Genomic DNA, 15,137 nt, shown 5'->3' on the forward strand with positions numbered 1-15,137 from the left:
CCGGTTTGAAGGTGCAGATGTGCAGACTTCTTTATTCAGCCGCTTTCTGCAAACGTGATATCCTCAGAGTTTGTAACCCTCTGCGTGTTGATTGTGGACAACCATGCATATACGCAGAGCAATTGGACACAATTGGACTATGCTTGACACACCACAAGACCAATCGCTCTTTAGCCACTCGCTGTACATAGAGGCGCGTATCAGGTAAGCACCGTGTGTTCGCTACGGCAGCACATATACTAAAATTGGAACGATACAGAGAAGATTAGCATGGCCCCTGCGCAAGGATGACACGCAAATTCGTGAAGCGTTCCACATTTTTGGTCTTTTTTTGTCGTTGGGAATAGTACTGTACCTGCCTTGGAATAACTCCCCTGGTAGAACCCGAAACATTGAAGCTGAACCGGAACCCCAATCCTAACCCAAGCCCAAAACCAAACCCAAACCCTAATTTGATTAGAGGAGCACCCTCAAAATGGAGCGAGGTAACCAGTGGTGTACCACAGGGATCAGTATTAGGACCTTTGCTATTCCTAATCTACATTAATGATTCAGATTCTGGTATAGTAATGTCACAGGTGACGGTGAACTAGTTATTCCATGTAGTAAAACATTGGACTCCTTTGCATGGAGGATCTCAGTAAGCTACAGTGCACGGTTCATCAACTGATTCAGATTCATTTATGTTAAGTTTGCTACTGATGATGTGGAAAAGAACAGTAATTGAGTGCCCAAAAATATGAATCACAGTGAGTTTTGACCTCCTTTAGAATTCTGGATGGAGCGCATACCTTGCAAAATGACCCGGTGTGAACAAAAGGAAATATATCGAAGTAATATGTACAGCTAAACGTGTCCAAGTATCTTATAGGAATGAAGTCAGACCATGGAAATCCACACCTGTGCTGGAGAAACATTGGATCAAGGGACTTCTTGTGGAAACAACTAGAGCGAAACATGGTACAGAAGCTGAATCCTGCTGGGAACGTATGGATATGCTGGACATGTCCTAGGCGATTTCACATATGGAATGTACTTTGACATAAAAATGAAGTGTTAGAGGTTTTTTGAAGGAAGGATAAAGAGGGAGTATCCGTGTACCGCCAGTAGGTGGCTCTCTTGCTCCATGAAATAGGTCAGTCTACACATGTTTTTAATTAAGTACTTAGTAATCTGGGAATAAAAAAGCACCATTCCGGCTAAAAGTGAACGTTAATCACACCTACAAACAAGATAAGAAAGAGATTCTTTACCACAAATAAATGAACATTAAAACTGAACAGCCAAGGTCTTAAGAAAAAACCTGTCTCAGCTGGATTTTGTATGAACAAAGAACAGGGTCAAGCCTAGTTCAGTCATTATAAAAAATATAAGAGTTGAATGCAGTTATACTGGCCTGTATTTGGATTTAAATCTTAGAGGGATTCACCAAAGAAATAAAGTGATATTATAAATTCTAGCAGCAACTGTTAAACTGAAGTAAATTAATTAAGTTTATCTTGAAATGCCACATTCATAGTTAAAAAGGTTCAGTGATAATTTACACTGTTTATAGTTTATAATGGTCAAAGACTAGTAATTAGACACAAAGGTATTGTAAATTAATAAAATAAATGATTAAAACCTTTTTTTAGACAGCATGGTATTTGAAACTAAAACTAATTATTTGATTTCATAAGATTAATAGTATGTTTTAAGTATTTGCTATAATAAGAAAACATATTATTTAAACTGACAAGTATTATTGCTTGTTCATGACTTTACTGTATTAATAAGAAGATTAAAAGCTGGAAGCAGTATTTGATTTAATTAAAAGGAAAAGTGGTACAGTTTATTTCTCCTTCTATTGAACAACAAGACCTCTAGACATTATGATGTCCATTGAATTATAGAATTTTAAGGGTGTTGTGTTATGTTTTTGTGTTAAGTTTGTAATAATATACTATAATGTACCTTGTTGTTAATCCACTATACTATTGTCTAATGATGGTAGATGGAGTCCTTATAATGTGGTTCTTTGAAACTGCTCTATTGCTAAAAGGGGCCTCTCTCCTTATCCCGATGAACAGGCTGTAGAGAAAGGAGGGGGTCTTATTGCATTCTACGCTAGCAAAGCTGCAAGTCTTGTAGATTTGGAATTTAGGGTTTATGGAATTAGTGGTTTAGCACAGATAAGAATATATCTTGAAATAATATGCAAAAATGATGGCTTAACAGACATTGATAGGTCATAGATCTAAAAAAGTGTTTGCACAGACTTTGGCCTTGAAAAAACAAGAGACTCTGGAAAACTGCTTGGAATAGCATATTTAGAAGTCAGATACAGGTCAGAGCCTGGTTAGTGCATCTTTTAAGGGATAAATAATTCAAATGAAAACTATTACCACTTAAACTTAGTGAAACTAATTGACTTAAATACTGCACGAGACAATCTTTTGTCAAATCCTCTGTTAGACAATGGTATATGGAATTAAAACTGACTCATTAACAAAATGATGAAACAATATGAGGTTAAAAGAAACACATGCCTTTAATTTAGCAAAATATAATGAATTAGAAGATGATGTCACATATTAAGAACATCTCTCATATATAACACATATAAAAATAGTGTTTTGCATGCACATATAAACAGTAGTGTTTTTATATTATATTATAAACCAAGATCCTGGGAACTTTGGTTCACTTAACTTTTCAGATAAAGGAGGGGCTCGGAGGAAAACAAGGAATGAGATCATAGAGTTGGACAAATATGAAGTTGTGAATTCATTCAGTACATGACACCTATTCATTCTGAAAAGTTAGTCCGGATCTTTTGAAAACTATTATTTGTAAAAGGGATAAGAGCTGTCTCACCAGATTAATGATTGGATTTAATTGAGGCGTCCCATGTATTCCAATGGGATGAAAAACCTATATAACTCCTAAGTAATTACAATGGTGTACCACACTCATCCCAGACAGGGTAAGGTGGTCCATCTTCTGCAAACTTTAAATACATAAGTCTGTCAATTTCTTGGGTGCTATATTAGTCATCTGGATATATTGCGGGTCAAGAGCGTAATAAAAATACCCCACAAGGAGTAGTAACATCTCTGTCCTCCTAACGTCTCCCTTGAGATAAGAGTGTATACTGAGCTAAATGGAACAGAGTACGTACAGAAATCTGAACCTATGGATTTTGTGACAGTAAGCAAACTTGTTAAATTTGCATATCTCCCAGCTGTCTCTCTGATGTATAGCTGTGCTCACTTCTTTATTAAACGTGAGTTTAAACTATTATTATTATTATTACTATTATTACCTCTGACCGTATAACCTGGCATCCTTCACTCCTGTTCCTGGAAGAATGGCCTCCAGCTGAGGTAGTTTCATCAGTTATTTCTTGTACCTGTTTTTAAACTAGATGACCACTACATCGTGTCTAAAGGTATAATTGCAAGAACTGTGTAGTTCTGTATTCCTAATAATCATTGAGTGTCATTATTAAACCCTAACTCTGACCCTAGCCCCGAGTATTAAGCCCCCTCCTCTGAGGTGTCAGTTGCATTCTGCGCTGTGATACGAAACGGGACCCTGGTCAACCTGCAAGTCTTTCGGGATGCTGGCCAATCCAGAGGGGTCAACGTCGTAGGTAACATGTCAGTATTTGCATATCTTTCCCAGCCGGTTTGAAGGTGCAGATGTGCAGACTTCTTTATTCAGCCGCTTTCTGCAAACGTGATATCCTCAGAGTTTGTAACCCTCTGCGTGTTGATTGTGGACAACCATGCATATACGCAGAGCAATTGGACACAATTGGACTATGCTTGACACACCACAAGACCAATCGCTCTTTAGCCACTCGCTGTACATAGAGGCGCGTATCAGGTAAGCACCGTGTGTTCGCTACGGCAGCACATATACTAAAATTGGAACGATACAGAGAAGATTAGCATGGCCCCTGCGCAAGGATGACACGCAAATTCGTGAAGCGTTCTACATTTTTGGTCTTTTTTTGTCGTTGGGAATAGTACTGTACCTGCCTTGGAATAACTCCCCTGGTAGAACCCGAAACATTGAACCTGAACCGGAACCCCAATCCTAACCCAAGCCCAAAACCAAACCCAAACCCTAATTTGATTAGAGGAGCACCCTCAAAATGGAGCGAGGTAACCAGTGGTGTACCACAGGGATCAGTATTAGGACCTTTGCTATTCCTAATCTACATTAATGATTCAGATTCTGGTATAGTAATGTCACAGGTGACGGTGAACTAGTTATTCCATGTAGTAAAACATTGGACTCCTTTGCATGGAGGATCTCAGTAAGCTACAGTGCACGGTTCATCAACTGATTCAGATTCATTTATGTTAAGTTTGCTACTGATGATGTGGAAAAGAACAGTAATTGAGTGCCCAAAAATATGAATCACAGTGAGTTTTGACCTCCTTTAGAATTCTGGATGGAGCGCATACCTTGCAAAATGACCCGGTGTGAACAAAAGGAAATATATCGAAGTAATATGTACAGCTAAACGTGTCCAAGTATCTTATAGGAATGAAGTCAGACCATGGAAATCCACACCTGTGCTGGAGAAACATTGGATCAAGGGACTTCTTGTGGAAACAACTAGAGCGAAACCTGGTACAGAAGCTGAATCCTGCTGGGAACGTATGGATATGCTGGACATGTCCTAGGCGATTTCACATATGGAATGTACTTTGACATAAAAATGAAGTGTTAGAGGTTTTTTGAAGGAAGGATAAAGAGGGAGTATCCGTGTACCGCCAGTAGGTGGCTCTCTTGCTCCATGAAATAGGTCAGTCTACACATGTTTTTAATTAAGTACTTAGTAATCTGGGAATAAAAAAGCACCATTCCGGCTAAAAGTGAACGTTAATCACACCTACAAACAAGATAAGAAAGAGATTCTTTACCACAAATAAATGAACATTAAAACTGAACAGCCAAGGTCTTAAGAAAAAACCTGTCTCAGCTGGATTTTGTATGAACAAAGAACAGGGTCAAGCCTAGTTCAGTCATTATAAAAAATATAAGAGTTGAATGCAGTTATACTGGCCTGTATTTGGATTTAAATCTTAGAGGGATTCACCAAAGAAATAAAGTGATATTATAAATTCTAGCAGCAACTGTTAAACTGAAGTAAATTAATTAAGTTTATCTTGAAATGCCACATTCATAGTTAAAAAGGTTCAGTGATAATTTACACTGTTTATAGTTTATAATGGTCAAAGACTAGTAATTAGACACAAAGGTATTGTAAATTAATAAAATAAATGATTAAAACCTTTTTTTAGACAGCATGGTATTTGAAACTAAAACTAATTATTTGATTTCATAAGATTAATAGTATGTTTTAAGTATTTGCTATAATAAGAAAACATATTATTTAAACTGACAAGTATTATTGCTTGTTCATGACTTTACTGTATTAATAAGAAGATTAAAAGCTGGAAGCAGTATTTGATTTAATTAAAAGGGAAAGTGGTACAGTTTATTTCTCCTTCTATTGAACAACAAGACCTCTAGACATTATGATGTCCATTGAATTATAGAATTTTAAGGGTGTTGTGTTATGTTTTTGTGTTAAGTTTGTAATAATATACTATAATGTACCTTGTTGTTAATCCACTATACTATTGTCTAATGATGGTAGATGGAGTCCTTATAATGTGGTTCTTGGAAACTGCTCTATTGCTAAAAGGGGCCTCTCTCCTTATCCCGATGAACAGGCTGTAGAGAAAGGAGGGGGTCTTATTGCATTCTACGCTAGCAAAGCTGCAAGTCTTGTAGATTTGGAATTTAGGGTTTATGGAATTAGTGGTTTAGCACAGATAAGAATATATCTTGAAATAATATGCAAAAACAATGGCTTAACAGACATTGATAGGTCATAGATCTAAAAAAGTGTTTGCACAGACTTTGGCCTTGAAAAAACAAGAGACTCTGGAAAACTGCTTGGAATAGCATATTTAGAAGTCAGATACAGGTCAGAGCCTGGTTAGTGCATCTTTTAAGGGATAAATAATTCTAATGAAAACTATTACCACTTAAACTTAGTGAAACTAATTGACTTAAATACTGCACGAGACAATCTTTTGTCAAATCCTCTGTTAGACAATGGTATATGGAATTAAAACTGACTCATTAACAAAATGATGAAACAATATGAGGTTAAAAGAAACACATGCCTTTAATTTAGCAAAATATAATGAATTAGAAGATGATGTCACATATTAAGAACATCTCTCATATATAACACATATAAAAATAGTGTTTTGCATGCACATATAAACAGTAGTGTTTTTATATTATATTATAAACCAAGATCCTGGGAACTTTGGTTCACTTAACTTTTCAGATAAAGGAGGGGCTCGGAGGAAAACAAGGAATGAGATCATAGAGTTGGACAAATATGAAGTTGTGAATTCATTCAGTACATGACACCTATTCATTCTGAAAAGTTAGTCCGGATCTTTTGAAAACTATTATTTGTAAAAAGGGATAAGAGCTGTCTCACCAGATTAATGATTGGATTTAATTGAGGCGTCCCATGTATTCCAATGGGACGAAAAACCTATATAACTCCTAAGTAATTACAATGGAGTACCACACTCATCCCAGACAGGGTAAGGTGGTCCATCTTCTGCAAACTTTAAATACATAAGTCTGTCAATTTCTTGGGTGCTATATTAGTCATCTGGATATATTGCGGGTCAAGAGCGTAATAAAAATACCCCACAAGGAGTAGTAACATCTCTGTCCTCCTAACGTCTCCCCTGAGATAAGAGTGTATACTGAGCTAAATGGAACAGAGTACGTACAGAAATCTGAACCTACGGATTTTGTGACAGTAAGCAAACTTGTTAAATTTGCATATCTCCCAGCTGTCTCTCTGATGTATAGCTGTGCTCACTTCTTTATTAAACGTGAGTTTAAACTATTATTATTATTATTATTACTATTATTACCTCTGACCGTATAACCTGGCATCCTTCACTCCTGTTCCTGGAAGAATGGCCTCCAGCTGAGGTAGTTTCACCAGTTATTTCTTGTACCTGTTTTTAAACTAGATGACCACTACATCGTGTCTAAAGGTATAATTGCAAGAACTGTGTAGTTCTGTATTCCTAATAATCATTGAGTGTCATTATTAAACCCTAACTCTGACCCTAGCCCCGAGTATTAAGCCCCCTCCTCTGAGGTGTCAGTTGCATTCCGCGCTGTGATACGAAACGGGACCCTGGTCAACCTGCAAGTCTTTTGGTATGCTGGCCAATCCGGAGGGGTCAACGTCATAGGTAACATGTCAGTATTTGCATATCTTTCCCAGCCGGTTTGAAGGTGCAGATGTGCCGACTTCTTTATTCAGCCGCTTTCTGCAAACGTGATATCCTCAGAGTTTGTAACCCTCTGCGTGTTGATTGTGGACAACCATGCATATACGCAGAGCAATTGGACACAATTGGACTATGCTTGACACACCACAAGACCAATCGCTCTTTAGCCACTCGCTGTACATAGAGGCGCGTATCAGGTAAGCACCGTGTGTTCGCTACGGCAGCACATATACTAAAATTGGAACGATACAGAGAAGATTAGCATGGCCCCTGCGCAAGGATGACACGCAAATTCGTGAAGCGTTCCACATTTTTGGTCTTTTTTTGTCGTTGGGAATAGTACTGTACCTGCCTTGGAATAACTCCCCTGGTAGAACCCGAAACATTGAAGCTGAACCGGAACCCCAATCCTAACCCAAGCCCAAAACCAAACCCAAACCCTAATTTGATTAGAGGAGCACCCTCAAAATGGAGCGAGGTAACCAGTGGTGTACCACAGGGATCAGTATTAGGACCTTTGCTATTCCTAATCTACATTAATGATTCAGATTCTGGTATAGTAATGTCACAGGTGACGGTGAACTAGTTATTCCATGTAGTAAAACATTGGACTCCTTTGCATGGAGGATCTCAGTAAGCTACAGTGCACGGTTCATCAACTGATTCAGATTCATTTATGTTAAGTTTGCTACTGATGATGTGGAAAAGAACAGTAATTGAGTGCCCAAAAATATGAATCACAGTGAGTTTTGACCTCCTTTAGAATTCTGGATGGAGCGCATACCTTGCAAAATGACCCGGTGTGAACAAAAGGAAATATATCGAAGTAATATGTACAGCTAAACGTGTCCAAGTATCTTATAGGAATGAAGTCAGACCGTGGAAATCCACACCTGTGCTGGAGAAACATTGGATCAAGGGACTTCTTGTGGAAACAACTAGAGCGAAACCTGGTACAGAAGCTGAATCCTGCTGGGAACGTATGGATATGCTGGACATGTCCTAGGCGATTTCACATATGGAATGTACTTTGACATAAAAATGAAGTGTTAGAGGTTTTTTGAAGGAAGGATAAAGAGGGAGTATCCGTGTACCGCCAGTAGGTGGCTCTCTTGCTCCATGAAATAGGTCAGTCTACACATGTTTTTAATTAAGTACTTAGTAATCTGGGAATAAAAAAGCACCATTCCGGCTAAAAGTGAACGTTAATCACACCTACAAACAAGATAAGAAAGAGATTCTTTACCACAAATAAATGAACATTAAAACTGAACAGCCAAGGTCTTAAGAAAAAACCTGTCTCAGCTGGATTTTGTATGAACAAAGAACAGGGTCAAGCCTAGTTCAGTCATTATAAAAAATATAAGAGTTGAATGCAGTTATACTGGCCTGTATTTGGATTTAAATCTTAGAGGGATTCACCAAAGAAATAAAGTGATATTATAAATTCTAGCAGCAACTGTTAAACTGAAGTAAATTAATTAAGTTTATCTTGAAATGCCACATTCATAGTTAAAAAGGTTCAGTGATAATTTACACTGTTTATAGTTTATAATGGTCAAAGACTAGTAATTAGACACAAAGGTATTGTAAATTAATAAAATAAATGATTAAAACCTTTTTTTAGACAGCATGGTATTTGAAACTAAAACTAATTATTTGATTTCATAAGATTAATAGTATGTTTTAAGTATTTGCTATAATAAGAAAACATATTATTTAAACTGACAAGTATTATTGCTTGTTCATGACTTTACTGTATTAATAAGAAGATTAAAAGCTGGAAGCAGTATTTGATTTAATTAAAAGGGAAAGTGGTACAGTTTATTTCTCCTTCTATTGAACAACAAGACCTCTAGACATTATGATGTCCATTGAATTATAGAATTTTAAGGGTGTTGTGTTATGTTTTTGTGTTAAGTTTGTAATAATATACTATAATGTACCTTGTTGTTAATCCACTATACTATTGTCTAATGATGGTAGATGGAGTCCTTATAATGTGGTTCTTTGAAACTGCTCTATTGCTAAAAGGGGCCTCTCTCCTTATCCCGATGAACAGGCTGTAGAGAAAGGAGGGGGTCTTATTGCATTCTACGCTAGCAAAGCTGCAAGTCTTGTAGATTTGGAATTTAGGGTTTATGGAATTAGTGGTTTAGCACAGATAAGAATATATCTTGAAATAATATGCAAAAATGATGGCTTAACAGACATTGATAGGTCATAGATCTAAAAAAGTGTTTGCACAGACTTTGGCCTTGAAAAAACAAGAGACTCTGGAAAACTGCTTGGAATAGCATATTTAGAAGTCAGATACAGGTCAGAGCCTGGTTAGTGCATCTTTTAAGGGATAAATAATTCTAATGAAAACTATTACCACTTAAACTTAGTGAAACTAATTGACTTAAATACTGCACGAGACAATCTTTTGTCAAATCCTCTGTTAGACAATGGTATATGGAATTAAAACTGACTCATTAACAAAATGATGAAACAATATGAGGTTAAAAGAAACACATGCCTTTAATTTAGCAAAATATAATGAATTAGAAGATGATGTCACATATTAAGAACATCTCTCATATATAACACATATAAAAATAGTGTTTTGCATGCACATATAAACAGTAGTGTTTTTATATTATATTATAAACCAAGATCCTGGGAACTTTGGTTCACTTAACTTTTCAGATAAAGGAGGGGCTCGGAGGAAAACAAGGAATGAGATCATAGAGTTGGACAAATATGAAGTTGTGAATTCATTCAGTACATGACACCTATTCATTCTGAAAAGTTAGTCCGGATCTTTTGAAAACTATTATTTGTAAAAGGGATAAGAGCTGTCTCACCAGATTAATGATTGGATTTAATTGAGGCGTCCCATGTATTCCAATGGGACGAAAAACCTATATAACTCCTAAGTAATTACAATGGAGTACCACACTCATCCCAGACAGGGTAAGGTGGTCCATCTTCTGCAAACTTTAAATACATAAGTCTGTCAATTTCTTGGGTGCTATATTAGTCATCTGGATATATTGCGGGTCAAGAGCGTAATAAAAATACCCCACAAGGAGTAGTAACATCTCTGTCCTCCTAACGTCTCCCCTGAGATAAGAGTGTATACTGAGCTAAATGGAACAGAGTACGTACAGAAATCTGAACCTACGGATTTTGTGACAGTAAGCAAACTTGTTAAATTTGCATATCTCCCAGCTGTCTCTCTGATGTATAGCTGTGCTCACTTCTTTATTAAACGTGAGTTTAAACTATTATTATTATTATTATTACTATTATTACCTCTGACCGTATAACCTGGCATCCTTCACTCCTGTTCCTGGAAGAATGGCCTCCAGCTGAGGTAGTTTCATCAGTTATTTCTTGTACCTGTTTTTAAACTAGATGACCACTACATCGTGTCTAAAGGTATAATTGCAAGAACTGTGTAGTTCTGTATTCCTAATAATCATTGAGTGTCATTATTAAACCCTAACTCTGACCCTAGCCCCGAGTATTAAGCCCCCTCCTCTGAGGTGTCAGTTGCATTCCGCGCTGTGATACGAAACGGGACCCTGGTCAACCTGCAAGTCTTTTGGTATGCTGGCCAATCCGGAGGGGTCAACGTCATAGGTAACATGTCAGTATTTGCATATCTTTCCCAGCCGGTTTGAAGGTGCAGATGTGCAGACTTCTTTATTCAGCCGCTTTCTGCAAACGTGATATCCTCAGAGTTTGTAACCCTCTGCGTGTTGATTGTGGACAACCATGCATATACGCAGAGCAATTGGACACAATTGGACTATGCTTGACACACCACAAGACCAATAGCTCTTTAGCCACTCGCTGTACATAGAGGCGCGTATCAGGTAAGCACCGTGTGTTCGCTACGGCAGCACATATACTAAAATTGGAACGATACAGAGAAGATTAGCATGGCCCCTGAATCTACTATTCCCAACGACAAAAAAAGACCAAAAATGTGGAACGCTTCACGAATTTGCGTGTCATCCTTGCGCAGGGGCCATGCTAATCTTCTCTGTATCGTTCCAATTTTAGTATATGTGCTGCCGTAGCGAACACACGGTGCTTACCTGATACGCGCCTCTATGTACAGCGAGTGGCTAAAGAGCGATTGGTCTTGTGGTGTGTCAAGCATAGTCCAATTGTGTCCAATTGCTCTGCGTATATGCATGGTTGTCCACAATCAACACGCAGAGGGTTACAAACTCTGAGGATATCACGTTTGCAGAAAGCGGCTGAATAAAGAAGTCTGCACATCTGCACCTTCAAACCGGCTGGGAAAGATATGCAAATACTGACATGTTACCTACGACGTTGACCCCTCTGGATTGGCCAGCATCCCGAAAGACTTGCAGGTTGACCAGGGTCCCGTTTCGTATCACAGCGCAGAATGCAACTGACACCTCAGAGGAGGGGGCTTAATACTCGGGGCTAGGGTCAGAGTTAGGGTTTAATAATGACACTCAATGATTATTAGGAATACAGAACTACACAGTTCTTGCAATTATACCTTTAGACACGATGTAGTGGTCATCTAGTTTAAAAACAGGTACAAGAAATAACTGATGAAACTACCTCAGCTGGAGGCCATTCTTCCAGGAACAGGAGTGAAGGATGCCAGGTTATACGGTCAGAGGTAATAATAGTAATAATAATAATAATAATAGTTTAAACTCACGTTTAATAAAGAAGTGAGCACAGCTATACATCAGAGAGACAGCTGGGAGATATGCAAATTTAACAAGTTTGCTTACTGTCACAAAATCCGTAGGTTCAGATTTCTGTACGTACTCTGTTCCATTTAGCTCAGTATACACTCTTATCTCAGGGGAGACGTTAGGAGGACAGAGATGTTACTACTCCTTGTGGGGTATTTTTATTACGCTCTTGACCCGCAATATATCCAGATGACTAATATAGCACCCAAGAAATTGACAGACTTATGTATTTAAAGTTTGCAGAAGATGGACCACCTTACCCTGTCTGGGATGAGTGTGGTACTCCATTGTAATTACTTAGGAGTTATATAGGTTTTTCGTCCCATTGGAATACATGGGACGCCTCAATTAAATCCAATCATTAATCTGGTGAGACAGCTCTTATCCCTTTTACAAATAATAGTTTTCAAAAGATCCGGACTAACTTTTCAGAATGAATAGGTGTCATGTACTGAATGAATTCACAACTTCATATTTGTCCAACTCTATGATCTCATTCCTTGTTTTCCTCCGAGCCCCTCCTTTATCTGAAAAGTTAAGTGAACCAAAGTTCCCAGGATCTTGGTTTATAATATAATATAAAAACACTACTGTTTATATGTGCATGCAAAACACTATTTTTATATGTGTTATATATGAGAGATGTTCTTAATATGTGACATCATCTTCTAATTCATTATATTTTGCTAAATTAAAGGCATGTGTTTCTTTTAACCTCATATTGTTTCATCATTTTGTTAATGAGTCAGTTTTAATTCCATATACCATTGTCTAACAGAGGATTTGACAAAAGATTGTCTCGTGCAGTATTTAAGTCAATTAGTTTCACTAAGTTTAAGTGGTAATAGTTTTCATTAGAATTATTTATCCCTTAAAAGATGCACTAACCAGGCTCTGACCTGTATCTGACTTCTAAATATGCTATTCCAAGCAGTTTTCCAGAGTCTCTTGTTTTTTCAAGGCCAAAGTCTGTGCAAACACTTTTTTAGATCTATGACCTATCAATGTCTGTTAAGCCATCATTTTTGCATATTATTTCAAGATATATTCTTATCTGTGCTAAACCACTAATTCCATAAACCCTAAATTCCAAATCTACAAGACTTGCAGCTTTGCTAGCGTAGAATGCAATAAGACCCCCTCCTTTCTCTACAGCCTGTTCATCGGGATAAGGAGAGAGGCCCCTTTTAGCAATAGAGCAGTTTCCAAGAACCACATTATAAGGACTCCATCTACCATCATTAGACAATAGTATAGTGGATTAACAACAAGGTACATTATAGTATATTATTACAAACTTAACACAAAAACATAACACAATACCCTTAAAATTCTATAATTCAATGGACAGCATAATGTCTAGAGGTCTTGTTGTTCAATAGAAGGAGAAATAAACTGTACCACTTTTCCTTTTAATTAAATCAAATACTGCTTCCAGCTTTTAATCTTCTTATTAATACAGTAAAGTCATGAACAAGCAATAATACTTGTCAGTTTAAATAATATGTTTTCTTATTATAGCAAATACTTAAAACATACTATTAATCTTATGAAATCAAATAATTAGTTTTAGTTTCAAATACCATGCTGTCTAAAAAAAGGTTTTAATCATTTATTTTATTAATTTACAATACCTTTGTGTCTAATTACTAGTCTTTGACCATTATAAACTATAAACAGTGTAAATTATCACTGAACCTTTTTAACTATGAATGTGGCATTTCAAGATAAACTTAATTAATTTACTTCAGTTTAACAGTTGCTGCTAGAATTTATAATATCACTTTATTTCTTTGGTGAATCCCTCTAAGATTTAAATCCAAATACAGGCCAGTATAACTGCATTCAACTCTTATATTTTTTATAATGACTGAACTAGGCTTGACCCTGTTCTTTGTTCATACAAAATCCAGCTGAGACAGGTTTTTTCTTAAGACCTTGGCTGTTCAGTTTTAATGTTCATTTATTTGTGGTAAAGAATCTCTTTCTTATCTTGTTTGTAGGTGTGATTAACGTTCACTTTTAGCCGGAATGGTGCTTTTTTATTCCCAGATTACTAAGTACTTAATTAAAAACATGTGTAGACTGACCTATTTCATGGAGCAAGAGAGCCACCTACTGGCGGTACACGGATACTCCCTCTTTATCCTTCCTTCAAAAAACCTCTAACACTTCATTTTTATGTCAAAGTACATTCCATATGTGAAATCGCCTAGGACATGTCCAGCATATCCATACGTTCCCAGCAGGATTCAGCTTCTGTACCATGTTTCGCTCTAGTTGTTTCCACAAGAAGTCCCTTGATCCAATGTTTCTCCAGCACAGGTGTGGATTTCCATGGTCTGACTTCATTCCTATAAGATACTTGGACACGTTTAGCTGTACATATTACTTCGATATATTTCCTTTTGTTCACACCGGGTCATTTTGCAAGGTATGCGCTCCATCCAGAATTCTAAAGGAGGTCAAAACTCACTGTGATTCATATTTTTGGGCACTCAATTACTGTTCTTTTCCACATCATCAGTAGCAAACTTAACATAAATGAATCTGAATCAGTTGATGAACCGTGCACTGTAGCTTACTGAGATCCTCCATGCAAAGGAGTCCAATGTTTTACTACATGGAATAACTAGTTCACCGTCACCTGTGACATTACTATACCAGAATCTGAATCATTAATGTAGATTAGGAATAGCAAAGGTCCTAATACTGATCCCTGTGGTACACCACTGGTTACCTCGCTCCATTTTGAGGGTGCTCCTCTAATCAAATTAGGGTTTGGGTTTGGTTTTGGGCTTGGGTTAGGATTGGGGTTCCGGTTCAGCTTCAATGTTTCGGGTTCTACCAGGGGAGTTATTCCAAGGCAGGTACAGTACTATTCCCAACGACAAAAAAAGACCAAAAATGTGGAACGCTTCACGAATTTGCGTGTCATCCTTGCGCCCTTTGCGCAGGGGCCATGCTAATCTTCTCTGTATCGTTCCAATTTTAGTATATGTGCTGCCGTAGCGAACACACGGTGCTTACCTGATACGCGCCTCTATGTACAGCG

General features: G+C 37.3%; 5 non-coding genes and 1 pseudogene across 5 annotated transcripts; 4 read left to right on the forward strand and 2 right to left on the reverse strand.

Annotated features, from left to right (window-relative positions):
* The first annotated feature begins 215 nt into the window (after window positions 1-215).
* LOC131736150 (U6 spliceosomal RNA) lies at window positions 216-322 on the forward strand. Its single transcript, XR_009327952.1, has one exon. It is a non-coding gene; the product is annotated as a U6 spliceosomal RNA (small nuclear RNA).
* Window positions 323-3,881: 3,559 nt separating this feature from the next.
* LOC131736186 (U6 spliceosomal RNA) lies at window positions 3,882-3,988 on the forward strand. The gene has a single exon (XR_009327990.1). It is a non-coding gene; the product is annotated as a U6 spliceosomal RNA (small nuclear RNA).
* Window positions 3,989-7,551: 3,563 nt separating this feature from the next.
* LOC131736151 (U6 spliceosomal RNA) lies at window positions 7,552-7,658 on the forward strand. Its single transcript, XR_009327953.1, has one exon. It is a non-coding gene; the product is annotated as a U6 spliceosomal RNA (small nuclear RNA).
* A 3,562-nt stretch (window positions 7,659-11,220) lies between these two features.
* Window positions 11,221-11,324, forward strand: LOC131736123 (U6 spliceosomal RNA). The gene has a single exon (XR_009327925.1). It is a non-coding gene; the product is annotated as a U6 spliceosomal RNA (small nuclear RNA).
* Window positions 11,317-11,423, reverse strand: LOC131736153 (U6 spliceosomal RNA). The gene has a single exon (XR_009327955.1). It is a non-coding gene; the product is annotated as a U6 spliceosomal RNA (small nuclear RNA).
* A 3,562-nt stretch (window positions 11,424-14,985) lies between these two features.
* On the reverse strand, window positions 14,986-15,101 carry LOC117405014 (U6 spliceosomal RNA; annotated as a pseudogene).
* Window positions 15,102-15,137: the final 36 nt, after the last annotated feature.

Source organism: Acipenser ruthenus, unplaced genomic scaffold (genome assembly GCF_902713425.1).
Source record: "Acipenser ruthenus unplaced genomic scaffold, fAciRut3.2 maternal haplotype, whole genome shotgun sequence".
Lineage (NCBI taxonomy): Eukaryota > Metazoa > Chordata > Actinopteri > Acipenseriformes > Acipenseridae > Acipenser > Acipenser ruthenus.